At 45.0% G+C, this 14,512-nt stretch overlaps 1 protein-coding gene across 4 annotated transcripts in view; it reads right to left on the bottom strand.

Moving 5' to 3' along the window:
• LOC147120740 (transmembrane protein 169-like) overlaps positions 1–14,512 on the bottom strand; it is a 254,784-nt gene that overhangs the window by 28,391 nt on the left and 211,881 nt on the right. The window lies entirely within an intron of this gene.

Raw genomic sequence — 14,512 nt, 5'->3', positions numbered from 1 at the left:
GCTGATGGGCTATCGCGCCTGCCACTGCCTACGGTGGAGGAAGCACCAGCAGTGGACCTTATCGAGATATTTTATTCGTCGATAATTGAATGATTGCCAGTAACAAACGCGGATATAGAGAAGGAGACCCGCAATGATCCGACGCTGTCTCAGGTATATGAATTGACGGTGAGAGGATGGCCAACACATGGCGACTCACTGTTGCCAGCATTCTCATCCAGAAGAGAACAGCTGTCAGTATGCCAGGGGACAGTGATGTGTGGATCCAGAGTGGTGATTCCACCCAAGTTAAGGGAGAGAGTGCTAAAGGAGCTACATGAAGGTCATCTGGGGGGAGTGAAAATGAAAAGCCTTGCTGGGGCTTATGTGTGGTGGCCGGGAATCGATCAACAAATCGAAGACCTAACTAAGAGCTGCTTAGGATGCCAGAAGGTCCAAAATGCACCACCACATGCCCCTCTACACCCATGGGAGTGGCCCTCCTCTCCATGGCAACGGGTGCACATTGATTTCGCTGGTCTATTCATGGACTCAATGTTCTTAATAGCAGTGGATGCTCATTCAAAGTGGCCTGAGGTGATAAAAATGTCTTCAACCACTACAGAGAAAATGATTGCAGTCCTACGGACCATATTTGCCAGAAACGGTTTGCCAGAGCAGATCTGCTCTGATAATGGACCACAGTTTGTGTCCAACGAGTTCCAAAAATTCATGAAAAGGAATGGGGTAAGGCATTACACATCCGCCCCGTATCATCCAGCCACCAATGGATTGGCTGAGAGGTTCGTACAAACCTTTAAGAAGGCGATAAAGGCCATGTGCGACGAGGAAATTCCACTACAGCATAAGATGGACAATTTCCTATTAGCCTACCGAAACGCGACACATGCAGTTACCAACCAGACCCCGGCCATGATGTTCTTTAACCGAAGGTTGAGATCTCGTCTGGACTTGCTCAGACCAAATGTGCGAAGAAATGTTGAGGACAAACAATTCCAGCACATCAACGAGAAGCCGACAAGGAGCTTCAATGTAGGGCAACCAGTCTTGGCCCGTGACTATCGAACAGAGAAGTGGCAACCCGGAACGATATGTACAAGGCAGGGGCCATTAATGTACACAGTGGATGTCGGGGAGAACATTGTGAGACGCCACGTCGATCAGATCTTAGCGTCACAGGAAGGCGTCAACCCCATGTCTCGAGTACCTGGGGATGAACCCGACATACCGGTAGCATCTACTTCAGACCCAGTAGCAGTGGAACCCGATGAACTACCCGATGAAAAGGGGTCAGAATCGCCTCTGCACCAAGAACAAGAACCTCCGGAAAGGTGCTATCCCGAAAGGGTCAGGAAGCCGCCCCAAAGACTGAATCTATAAATGGACTTTTGTTATTGAATGTACATGTAAAAATGTAATTGTTATTTGAATATTAAGGGGGTATTATTAATCTAAAAAGGGAGGAATTGTAGTGTATGTGCTTTAAGTCAGAACTACTTTTTACAGCTCCTGTATACTGTAGTAACGGCAGTAACCACACCGGTATATAAGCTGTGCGCATGCCTCTGTACTCCAGTCTAGAAATTACCCTCCTCCAGTAAAGACCTGTTATTTGTTTATGTACAGCATCCGTGTAATTATTTATCCACTGAACCACGGATCTAACTATTGATTTCTTTGTGGGTTCAATGACGAGACATTTATGAAAGAGAATGACTTTTTATCTAAAGTATGTTCAACTCTTTATACAGCTTTACAGGAGACACGATGCTAGTAATCCATCTAGAACGACACTGAAACTAAACTAAACTGCTTGTCTCTGTCACATGACCTCTGCTGGTCAGGCATAAGTAATCGATACATGCAAACATGCTGGTAAGACATGATAATCAAACAGGCAAAAACCATCTCTATTTGCTGATATCATTACATCTCCTTTTCTTAAAACAAATGTATTTTACTTTTAACTAACAACATGTTTTCTTTGTATTAATCTGCATTTTAACTGTAACACTTAATGAACTTACATTATCATTATCATGATCAAGGTTTTTTAACCTTGCTTTGTGTGTTCACATGAAATATGTCAATACACTAGAACTTGAAGAAAGAATAAGATAACATTACTTCCTTCTATAACAATAGTCCTTAAATTTGCTCAATGAGTCTCTCAGGAGGCTTCACGTGTCTTGAGGATTTTCTGATTGATTGTCCTTGAATCTGAGTTGTTGCCTCAGATGATGTGTTCTCAGCTGTGTGATCAGGTTGTTCAACAGTATCAGTCTCTTGACCTGCTGTGGCTGGTCCCATGAGAAGATCTCGACGATTTCTTCTCAGAACAGCACCCTCATCTGTCTGAATGGTGTATGATCTTGGTTGAACTTCACTCAGGACAGTTCCCTTCTGAGTCCATGTGTTTGTTTTGTCTTTCAACCTTACTTGGTCACCAGTGTGGAGTTCAGGTAGGTTTTGTGTTCCTCTGTCATAGTAGTACTTTTGCTTTTCTTTCTGTTGTTCTTTGAACTTCCTCACTTTCTCCCCCTCTTTTGTTTTCAGGAGGTTCTCCGGGATGGGTAGGTTTGACCTTAGCCGACGTCCCATCAGGAGTTGGGCTGGTGACTTACCACACTCGAGCGGCGTTGTGCGGTATACAAGCATGCTTTGGTAGAAGTCAGTTCCACTGTCTTTTGCCTTGTACATCAGTCTTTTCACTGTCTGGACCGATTTTTCCACTAGTCCATTGGACTGTGGATAGTGAGGACTTGACGTTGTGTGGACAAAGTCCCACTCTTTGGCAAAGTGTCGGAAACTTGCATTGTAAAACTGGGGTCCGTTGCCTGTGAAGACCTCGCTTGCCACGCCATGTCTGGAGAATATGGCTTTCATACATGTTATCACAGCATCTGCAGTGGTGGTGTGCAGTCTACAAACCTCTGGATACAGGGAGTAATAGTCTGTGACTACAAGATAGTCCTTCCCTTGACATACGAATAGGTCAGCGCCTACCTTCTGGTAAGGTCTGTCTGGTGCTGGGTGTGGCTTTAGTGGTTGTACCGGATTGCTTGCTCGATATTTCAGGCATATTGTGCAGTTTGACACCTCATTTGTCACATCTTGGTTGATTCGTGGCCAGTACATCACCTCTCCTACTCTTTTCTTACACTTTTCGATTCCCAGATGTCCTCCATGGATTCTTTTTAGCATCTCTTTTCTCAGGCTCTTTGGGATAACTATTTTACTTCCTTTGTAGATGATGTCTTCGACCACTGATAGTTCCGCCCTGCAGTTCCAGAACTCTGCCATGTCAGGTGAGCAGTCTTGCTTCATGTTGGGTCATTCATCCAAGATGCTTTTCCTCAGTCATCTCATTGTTTCAGCTTTGTTTGTCTCAGTCTTTATGAGCTCCATTTTTGCATCTGCTATGGGCAGTGCACTTGTGATCATGTCCACGTAGGCGTTCACTTTTTCATCCATTGTGGTGTTTGCGGGCTCACTTGGGTCTACAGCTCTGGACAAAGTGTCTGCTGTATACATAAGTTTACCCGGTGTGTACGCAACATTCAGTGTATAGCGTTGCAGCCTGATCATCATTCTTTGTATTCTAAGCGGACAGCTATTTAGTGGCTTTTGGAACAATGCAATCAAGGGCTTATGGTCAGTCTCTACACTGATTGCTTGTCCTGCCACAAACTGGTGAAATCTTTCACAGGTGTATGTGATGCTGAGCAACTCCTTTTCTATTTGAGCATATCGCGTCTCCGCATCTGTCATTGAGCGCGATGCATATGCAATAGGTTGCCAGTAGTCATATTTTTGCAGAAGAACGGCACCGAGCCCACTCTGTGATGCATCTGATGCTATCTTGATGGGTCTCGCTGGGTCATAAAACCTCAGAACTGGTTCCTCTGTGAGCAGTTTCTTTAGATCGCTCCATGACTTCTCATGCTAATGATTCCATTCCCATTCTATGTTCTTTTCAGTTAGTCTTCTCAGTGGCGCCATCTTTTCTGAGAGGTTGGATATGAATTTACCCATGTAGTTGATCATTCCATTAAACCTCTGCATGTCCTTTTTGCATTGTGGCTTTGGCATATTCTCAATGGCAGACACCTTTCTGGGATCTGGTCTGATGCCCTCACTGCTAAGGATATCTCCCACGAATGTCAGTTCTGTCACCCCGAGCTGGCATTTCTCTCTATTCAGCTTCAGGTTTGTTTTCCTTGTTGCTTCCAGCACTTTTTTCAGTCTCTCGTCATGCTCAGTTCTCGTGGTTCCCCATACTATGATGTCATCCATTGATGTATCAACTCCCTCCAGGTGCTCATAGATCATATGGATAGTTTTGTGATACACTTCAGGAGCTGAGGCAATGCCAAATGGTAACCTTAGGAATCTGTATCTGCCAAATGGAGTGTTGAACGTGCACAGTCTTGAACTTGCTTCGTCCAATTTCATCTGCCAAAATCCTGATGATGCAGCTAACTTGCTGAAATACTTTGCATTTGCAAACTGTGCCATGATTTCCTCACGTGTAGGAAGCTTGAAGTGCTCTCTCTTTATTGCTCTGTTTAGATCTCTTGGATCCAGGCAAATTCTGAGCATTCCATTCTTTTTGTCCACTACGACGAGTGAACTCACCCACTCAGTTGGCTCATCTATCTTCTGAATCACGTTCAGGCTTTCCATCCTGTCCAACTCTGCCTTCAGTTGCTTTTGAAGAGCAAACGGAACTTTTCTGCATGGATGTATAACCGTTGGCATACTTTTATCTACTCTGATCGTGTGTTCTCCTGGCAGGCAGCCTAGACCCTTAAATAGGTCATTGTACTCTTTCATGGGTTCATCATAGACTGTCTCTCCTTCGCTTTCCACAACGAGGACTCTCTTTACCAGGTTCAGTCTCTCACAGGCTTTTAAACCTAGTATGGCCTGCACATCCTTTGGCACCACGATTAATGCTAGCGTGTGCTCCCTGTCCTTGTGTGTTACTTTGACAATGCATCTTCCTTTCACTGGTATATCAGTACCTGAGTATCCTGTCACTTTCACTTTTATTCCATGTATCTTTGGTCTGGGTCTAATTTTCTTAAAATCAGTCTCTGATATCACATTAACTTGTGCTCCAGTATCCAATTTAAATGGAATGTGTATGTCATTCACTTTTAGTGTCAACATCCAGTCTCTTTCTTCTTTTTTGTTTTCAGACACAACATCTACATTGAACTCCTCTATCTCGCTTTCATCTACTGTATGGACCTTGCTTTGTTGCGCTTGGTTCTTACAGCAACGGGCATAATGGTTGTTCTTGTTGCAACTATTGCATGTTTTACCATATGCTGGACACTTTTTTGGTGGATGCTGTGTACCGCATCGACTACATGTCTTTCGATTGTCCCTTTCATTTTTGTTCGCTGGCCACGCCTCTTTTTTCACATGGGCGCTCTTTTTGTTAAACGGTTTGTATCCATTCATTCTCACTGCATCCACGTTGCAGCTACTGTCACTGAACAGCTCCTTTGCCTGCAACTTCACAGTCTCTGTAGCCCTACACAGTGCTATGGCTTTTCCCAGGTCTAGATCTTGCTCTCTTAGCAGTCTTTCCCTTAGACCATTATCTGGAATACCACACACCAGTCTGTCTTTTATCAGCGAGTCTGTCAGTCCCCCAAATTCACACGATTTGCTTCTGTTTCTCAGTTCAGTCACATACTGATCAATAGCCTCACCCATTTTCTGAACACATGTGAAAAATCTGTGCCTCTCAAACGTCACATTATGTTTAGGTATGCAGTAGGCCTCAAACTGTTCCATTATTTTATCTAGCTTCATTTTGTCTCCATCAGCAGCGAATGTGAAGTTATTATACACCTCCAGCGCTTCATCACCCACGACATGTAAGAACACTGACGATTTCTTATTATCACTTTTCCCGTCAGCTCCGATTGCCGCTAAATACAACTCTACACGTTGTTTGAATCTCCTCCAATTTTCAGCCACATTACCTGTCAACTGAAGCGTCGCCGGTGGGAGTAAACCTTCCATTTTTTCACTTCGTTAGCTATTCTCCAATGGTAAGCAACGATGTTCTCTTTTGGCTTGCTAATTTGTGGAGAGCTGATTTAACTTCAGATTTTTTCTCTTCATCTCTTTCAATCACTTCTGACACCATGTATTGATTTCTTTGTGGGTTCAATGACGAGACATTTATGAAAGAGAATGACTTTTTATCTAAAGTATGTTCAACTCTTTATACAGCTTTACAGGAGACACGGTGCTAGTAATCCATCTAGAATGAAACTGAAACTAAACTAAACTGCTTGTCTCTGTCACATGACCTCTGCTGGTCAGGCATAAGTAATCAATACATGCAAACATGCTGGTAAGACATGATAATCAAACAGGCAAATACCATCTCTATTTGCTGATATCATTACACTAACAAAAAGGACAGAGAAAGAGAAAGTGAGAGAGAGAAAGTGAAAGAGACAGAGTGTGGGACATAGACAGAAAGAGAAAGACAGACACAGAGAGACAGAGAGGGACAGAGATAGAGAGACAGAGACCCAGAGTGAGACAGAGAGAGAATAAGTGAGGAAGAGAGACAGAGAGAGAAAGAGAGACAGAGAGACAGAGACAGGGAGACAGAGACAGAGAGGGAGAGGGAGAGGGAGAGAGGGAGAGACAGACAGACAGAGATAGACATACAGAAATGGAGAGACAGACAGAAAGGGAGAGACAGAGAGTGAGAGAGACAGAGTGCGAGAAACAGTGAGAGAGAGGGGGAGAGACAGTGTGAGAGAGATAGACAGAGAAAGACAGGGATAGAATGAGACAGAGATAGACAAAGACAGAAAGAAAGAGTGAGAGAGACAGTGAGCGAGAGACACACACACAGAGACAGAGAAAGAGAGACAGTCAGAGAGAAAGAGACAGAGAGAGATAGTGAGCGAGAGACAGGGAGAGAGAGGCAGAGAGCGAGAGAGAGACAGGGAGAGAGAGAGTGAGAGCGAGAGAAAGACAGTGAGAGAGAGCCACTGAGAGAGAGACAGAAACAGAGAGAGAAGGAAAGAGAGTCAGACAGACAGAAAGGGAGAGACAGAGCAGGAGAGAGGAAGAGAGACAGAGAGGGAGAGAGAGCGACAGAGCGAGAGTGTGAGGGAGCGAGACAGAGAGAGATAGAGAGAGAGAGAGACAGACAGAGAGAGAAACAGAGAGAGAGAGAGAAAAAGAGAGACAGAGAGAGAGACAGAGAGAATGAGTGAGCAAGAGAGAGAGAGGCAGAAAGAGAGAGAGAGAGAGACAGGGAGAGAGAGAGTGAGAGTGAGCGAGGGACAGCGAGAGAGAGCCACTGAGAGAGGAGAGAGCGAGATATACGAACATATGAATTAGGAGCAGGAGTCGGCCACTCGGCCCCTTGAGCCTGCTCCGCCATTCAATAAGATCATGGCTGATCCGATTACTCCACATTCCCGCCTATCCCCGATAACCTTTCACCCCCTTGCTTATCAAGAATCTCTCTACCTCCGCCTTAAAAATATTCAAAGACTGCTTCCACCGCCCTCTGAGGAAGAGTTCCAAAGACTCACGACCCTCTGAGAAAAAATTTCTCCTCATCTCTGTCTTAAATGGGCGACCCCTTATTTTTAAACAGTGACCCCTAGTTCTAGATTCTCCCACAAGAGGAAACATCCTCTCCACATCCACCCTGTCCAGACCCCTTGGGATTTTATATGTTTCAATCAAGTCACCTCTTACTCTTCTAAACTCCAGCGGATACAAGCCAAGCCTGTCCAACCTTTCCTCATAAGACGACCCGCCCATTCCAGGTATTAGTCCAGTAAACCTTCTCTGAACTGCTTCCAACGCATTTACATCCTTCCTTAAATAAGGAGACCAATACTGTACACAGTGCTCCAGATGTGGTCTCACCAATGTCCTGTATAACTGAAACATAACCTCCCTACTTTTGTATTCAATTCCCCTCGCAATAAACAATAACATTCTATTAGCTTTCCTAATTACTTGCTGTACCTGCACAGTAACCTTTTGCGATTCATTCACTAGGACACCCAGCTCCCTCTGCATCTCAGAGCTCTGCAATCTCTCACCATTTAGATAATACGATTCTTTTAAATTTTTCCTGCCAAAATGGACATTTTCACATTTTCCCACATTATACTCCATTTGCCAGATCTTTGCCCACTCACTTAACCTATCTATATCTCTTTGTATCCTCCTTATGTCCTCTTCACAACTTAATTTCCTACCTATCTTTGTGTCATCAGCAAATTTAGCAACCATACCTTCGGTCCCTTCATCCAAGTCATTTATATAAATTGTAAAAAGTTGAGGCCCCAGCACTGATCCCTGTGGCACACCACTCGTTACATCTTGCCAACCTTAAAATGACCCATTTATGCCAACTCTGTTTCCTGTTAGCTAGCCAATCTTCTATCCGTGCCAATATCTTACCCCTACACCATGAGCTTTTATTTTCCGCAATAACCTTTGATGTGGCACCTTATCAAATGCCTTCTGGAAATCTAAGTACAGTACATCCACCGGTTCCCCTTTATCCACAGAACATGTTACTTCCTCAAAGAACTCCAATAAATTGGTTAAACATGATTTCCCTTTCACAAAACCATGTTGCTTCTGCCTAATGATCTTGAACTTTTCTAAGTGCCCTGCTATAATGTCTTTAATATTGGCCCAGTAATTCCCTTCCAAACGCGCGAGTACGGTCGGGGTACTCACGCGTCTGGCCGGAGGAAATGCCGGTTTTCAGCATGCACAGCGCATGCGGGGAAAACCGGCATTTCCTGTCCTCTGAACGAAGGGGTTCAGAGGCAGAACGCGCGCGACTGCACAGGCAGCGCGTGCGCAGTAAAATTCCTTTTTTTTTTCCAGAGTTGCGCGCGTGTAAAGGCCTCCGGTCTTTACGCGTGGAAAAACAAGACGTAAGTATTTAGTTTTTCAGGTAAATGGGCTTTTAGTACAATGTAGAATTTTTTTTCCCACAGGTTTGTTATTTTTAAAGAATTTACAGGATGGTAAGTTTAGTTTTAGACCCTATTTTTAAAAAATTTATTTTTTTCAAAAAATTGATTAATTGTTTAAAACATTTTTTAAACTTATTTATAGTTATTATAATCAGTGGGATGTTTTTTAAAATTTTATTTAAAGTTAAAGTAGTGTTTTGGCAGCCCATACTTTTCATGAGTTTGACAGCTCTTACTGTCAAACTCATGAATGAAGTTTCCCCTCCCCTGATTGGCTGCACAGTGCTCACCTGATCCTAGCCGGCACATCGCACTAACTACGCCGCTGGATCAGGTAAGCACAGCGCGCCGACAGCTGAACCGGGCCTGTGACAGGAAATGCAAGCAGGCCCGGGCTTCAGATGTCGGCGCGCAGGGTGAGTGCAGATCGGGGGCTTGCACGCGCGGCAAGCCCCCGATCCTAATTTCAGGGCCAATAGCTTCTAACATCTTCCCTATGACAGATGTTAAGCTAACTGGCCTGTAGTTTCCTGCTTTCTGTCTCCCTCCTTTTTTGAATAAAGGAGTAACATTCGCTATTTTCCAATCAATGGAACCTTCCCTGAATCTAGGGAGTTTTGGAAAATTAAAACCAACGCATCAACTATCTCACTAGCCATTTCTTTTAAGACCTTAGGATGAAGTCCATCAGGACCCGGGGACTTGTCAGCCCACAGCTCCAACAATTTGCTCAGTACCACTTCCCTGGTGATTGTAATTTTCTTGAGTTCCTCCCTCCCTTCCATTTCCTAATTTCTAGCTATTTCTGGGATGTTACTTGTATCCCCTATAGTGAAGACCGATGCAAAATACCTGTTCAATTCAACTGCCATCTCCTTATTTTTCATTATTCCCCAGACTCACTTTCTATAGGACCAATGCTCACTTTGTTAACTCTTTTCTTTTTTAGAAACATAGAAACATAGATAATTAGGAGCAGGAGTCGGCCATTAGGTCCTTCGAGCCTGCTCTGCTGTTTAACACGGTCATGGCTGATCCTTTATCTCAATACCAGATTCCTCAATGGGAACGGGACCAATATCCTCACGGGAGGGTTTCCTAGTGCTATTGGGGAGGGTTTAAACTAGCTTGGCGGGGGATGGAAACCTAAGTATAGAGTCAATAGGGAGGGAAGAAAAATTGTAATTGGAAAACAAAAACGTAGCAAGTAAATTGGAAGGACAGAGGAATCAAGGGCTAGATAGTAGTCAACAAGGTGGTTTGCCTGTACTAAATGGTATAAACTTCAATGCAAGGAGTATAGCGAACAAGGCAGATAAGCTGAGGGCACAGGTAGATACTTGGGACTATGATATTATAGCTATTACAGAGACGTGGCTGAAAGAGGGGCAGGTATGGCAGCTCAACATTCCTGGTTACAGGATTTTCAGACGGGATAGAGAGGGAGGTAAAAAGGGAGGGGGGGTCACAGTATTGATTAAAGAAACTATTACAGTTGTGAGGAGGGATGATATGTTGGAGGGATCATCAAACGAGGCCATATGGGTTGAATTGAAAAACAAAAAAGGGGCGATCACACTGCGGGGAGTGTACTACAGACCCCTAAACAGTGAGAGGGAGACAGAAGAGCAAATATGTAGACAAATTTCGAAGTGCAAAAACTATAGGGCGGTAATAGTAGGGGATTTCAACTACCCCAATATTAACTGGGATAAAATTAATGTTAAGGGTATAGAAGGTGCGGAATTCCTAAAATGCATCCAGGAGAACATTTTTTGGCCAGTACGTAGCAAGCCCAACAAGGGAGGGGGCGGTTCTGGACTTAGTTTTAGGGAATGAAGCTGGGCAGGTAGAAGGCATATCAGTGGGGGAGCACTTTGCTGCTAGTGATCATAATTCTGTTAGATTTAAGGTAGTTGTGGAAAAGGACAAGGATAGACCAGAAATAAAAATTCTAAATTGGGGAAAAGCAAATTTTGCTGAGCTCAGAGGGGATTTAGCCATAGTGGACTGGAAACAGCTACTTGAAGGTAAATCAGTGTCAGAGCAGTGAGAGGCATTCAAGGAGGAGATCCGGAGGGTTCAGACCAAACATGTGCCTTTAAAAAAAAAAGGTGGGACAAACAAATCTAGAGTCCCCTGGATGTCTAGAGACATGCAGGGTAGGTTGAAAAAAAAGGGATGGTATGACAGATACCTGTTACGTCTGTGTATAAGAAGACACAGACTGCGGAGAACGGTACAATAGGTGTTTACTCAACGTGGCTCAGACTGCAACTGATCTGTACAGATTACTACTCAGCGTTATATACAGGTGTGGTCACTGCCGGTACTACAGTATACATGAGCTGTAAAAAGTAGTTCCCCCCTTAAAGGTACATACATTACAATTCCTCCCCTTTTAGATTAACAGTACCATAACACTCATTTAACAATTAAATATCAAACTAATTACAATTAACACTTTTAACATGCAACATTAGCTGAAAATAGTCTATTTATAAATTCAGTCTTTGGGGAGGCTTCCTGATCCTTTCTGGATAGCGCCTTTCCCGAGTGTCTTGCTCTTGGTGCGGAGGCGATTCTGGCCCCCTGTCGTCGGTTGGCTCATCAGCTTCCGATGCTACTGTTTCTGGGGTAGATGCTACCTGTACGTCGGGTTCATCACCAGGTACGTATGGGCGAGGCATGGGGTTGACTTGTTCCTGTGACTCTAGGATCTGGTCAGCATAGCGTCTCACGATGCTCTCCCCAACATCCACTGTGTACATTAGTTGGCCCTGCCGTGTGCATATCGTTCCTGGCTGCCATTTTTCTGTTCGGTAGTCGCGGGCCAAGACTGGTTGCCCTACATTGAAGCTCCTTGTTGGCTTCTCATGGATGTGCTGGAATTGCTTACTCTCAACATCTCTTCGTACGTTTGGTCTGAGCAAATCCAGGTGAGATCTTAACCTTCGGTTAGAGAACACCATGGCTGGGTACTGGTTGGTGACTGCATGTGTCGCATTCCGGTAGGCGAACAGGAAATTGTCCACCTTGCGCTGCAGCGGAATGTTGTCATTGTACATAGCCTTTATTGCCTTCTTAAAGGTTTGTACGAACCTCTCAGCCAATCCATTTGTGGCTGGATGATATGGGGCGGATGTGTAATGCCTTACCCCATTCTGTTTCAAGAACCTCCGGAACTCTTCGGACACAAACTGTGGTCCGTTGTCGGAGCAAATCTGTTCTGGCAAGCCATTCCTGGCAAAAATGGTCCGTAGGACTGCAATAGTTTTCTCCGTGGTGGTGGAGGATATTTTGATGACCTCAGGCCATTTCGAGTGCGCATCCACGGCTATTAAAAACATTGAGTCCATGAATGGACCAGCAAAATCAATATGCACCCATTGCCATGGGTGTAGAGGGGCCTGTGGTGGTGCATTTTGGACTTGCTGGCATCCTGAGCAGCTCTTGGTCAGGTCCTCGATTTGTTTATCGATTCCCGGCCACCACACGTAAGTCCTGGCTAGGCTTTTCATTTTTACCCCTCCCAGATGATCCTCATGAAGCTCATTGAGCACTCTATCCCTTAACTTGGGTGGAATTACCACTCGGGATCCACACATCAAGGTCCCCCGGCACACTGACAGCTGTTCTCTCCTTGTCGAGAATGCTGGCAACAGTGAGTCGCCATGTGCTGGCCATCCCTTCACCGTCAAATCATATACCCGAGACAGTGTTGGGTCATTTCGGGTTTCCTTTTCGAGACAAGCGTTAGTTACCGGTAGGTATTCAACTATAGTCGAATGGAATATTTCGACAGGATCCACTGCTGGTGCTTCCTCCGCAGTAGGCAGTGGCAGGCGTGATAGCCCATCAGCATTTCCATGCTGTTTCGTGCCCTTATATTCAATCTCATAGTGGTGTGCCCCTAGAAAAAGTGACCATCTTTGTAGTCGTTGCGCAGTCATCACCGGAACGCCCTTCTTCGGATTAAAAATGGAGACAAGAGGCTGGTGATCAGTCAGCAAGGTGAATTTCTGCCCGTGCAGATAGTGATTGAACTTTTTCACTCCCCACACTAGGCTGAGGGCCTCCCTGTCAATCTGGGCATAGTTACGCTCGGCTGAGGTTAGTGATCGTGACGCAAAGGCTATTGGCCTCTCTGAGCCGTCCGAGAATTTGTGCGACAGCACCGCTCCAATGCCGTAGGGTGACTCATCACATGCCAACCGAATTGGTAATGCTGGGTTGTAATGGGCCAATACCTCTTTCGATATGATTAGTGTTTTGCTCTTCTGGAAAGCTCGTCTACATTCGTCACTCCACTTCCATGGCACCCCAGTTTGCAGTAGGGTGTTCAGTGGGTGTAGTATTGTAGACAAATTTGGCAAGAACTTATGGTAGTAGTTTACCAGCCCGAGGAACGACCTCAGTTGTGACACATTTTCCGGTGCTGGAGCCTTGACTACTGCCTCAATCTTCTCTGGGGACTTATGCAACCCCTCTTTATCGATAACGTGGCCACAATACGAGATTTGTTTTCTAAAAAACTCGCATTTGGGGCGGTTAGCTCGGAGCCCATATTCCTGCAATCTAGTGAGCACCTGCTCCAGGTTGGCAAGGTGATCACTGTCATTTTTGCCCGTGACCAGGATGTCATCCAAATAACACTGGGTCCCTGGGATCCCTTGCAGGACTTGTTCCATTGCCCTCTGCCAAATAGCCGGAGCTGATGCTACCCCGAATACCAGCCGGTTGTATTAGTAGAGACCTTTATGGGTGTTGATTGTGAGGTATTTTTTTGATGCTTCTTCTACCTCCATTTGCAGATATGCCTGGGCCAGATCAATCTTAGTGAAGCGTTTCCCTCCAGATAGCGAGGCGAAAATATCTTCAATCCGCAGAAGTGGATATTGTACGGTGTGAAGGACCGGGTTCACTGTTACCTTAAAGTCTCCACAGATGCGAACCTTCTTTGGTTCCCCAGGCATGCTGCTCAACGACTTTTTCATCACAGGGACGATGGGTGTAGCCCACTCGCTCCAGTCTACCTTGGACAGTACACCTGAACGTTCCAGACTCTCCAGCTCTGCTTCGACGGCTGGGCGGATCGCATAAGGTACCGGTCTGGCCTTAAAAAATTTTGGCCTTGCGTTTTCTTCAATTTTAATCGTCGCTGTCATGCCTTTTAGTGTTCCAAGTCCTTGCTGGAACACTTCTTTCGCGTCAGTTAGGATCTTTGACAGTCGCCCAGGTGTGACGTCGTCATCCTTTTTGTCAGCCACAGTCAGTGCCTGTATGGAATGCCAATCCAGTTGTATGTTCTGGATCCATTCACGTCCCAGTAATGGTGGTCCTCCATCTTGCAATACATACAGGTCTAGTTTTGGTGTTTCCTTACCATTATATATAACGGTCACCCTTATTTTTCCTTTGGGGTAGACTTTTTGCCCCGTGTACGTCTTCAAAATAATTTTTGTGTCTCTCAAGGGTATGTGTGAGAATAGCCGCTCGTAGTCCCATCG

The sequence above is a fragment of the Somniosus microcephalus genome, chromosome 4 (assembly GCF_052327205.1).
Source record: "Somniosus microcephalus isolate GS21.2 chromosome 4, FLI_Smic_1.0, whole genome shotgun sequence".
Classification (NCBI taxonomy): Eukaryota; Metazoa; Chordata; class Chondrichthyes; order Squaliformes; family Somniosidae; genus Somniosus; species Somniosus microcephalus.
Note: the sequence above shows the minus strand (reverse complement) of the source record. Positions and strands in the feature narration are given on the sequence as shown.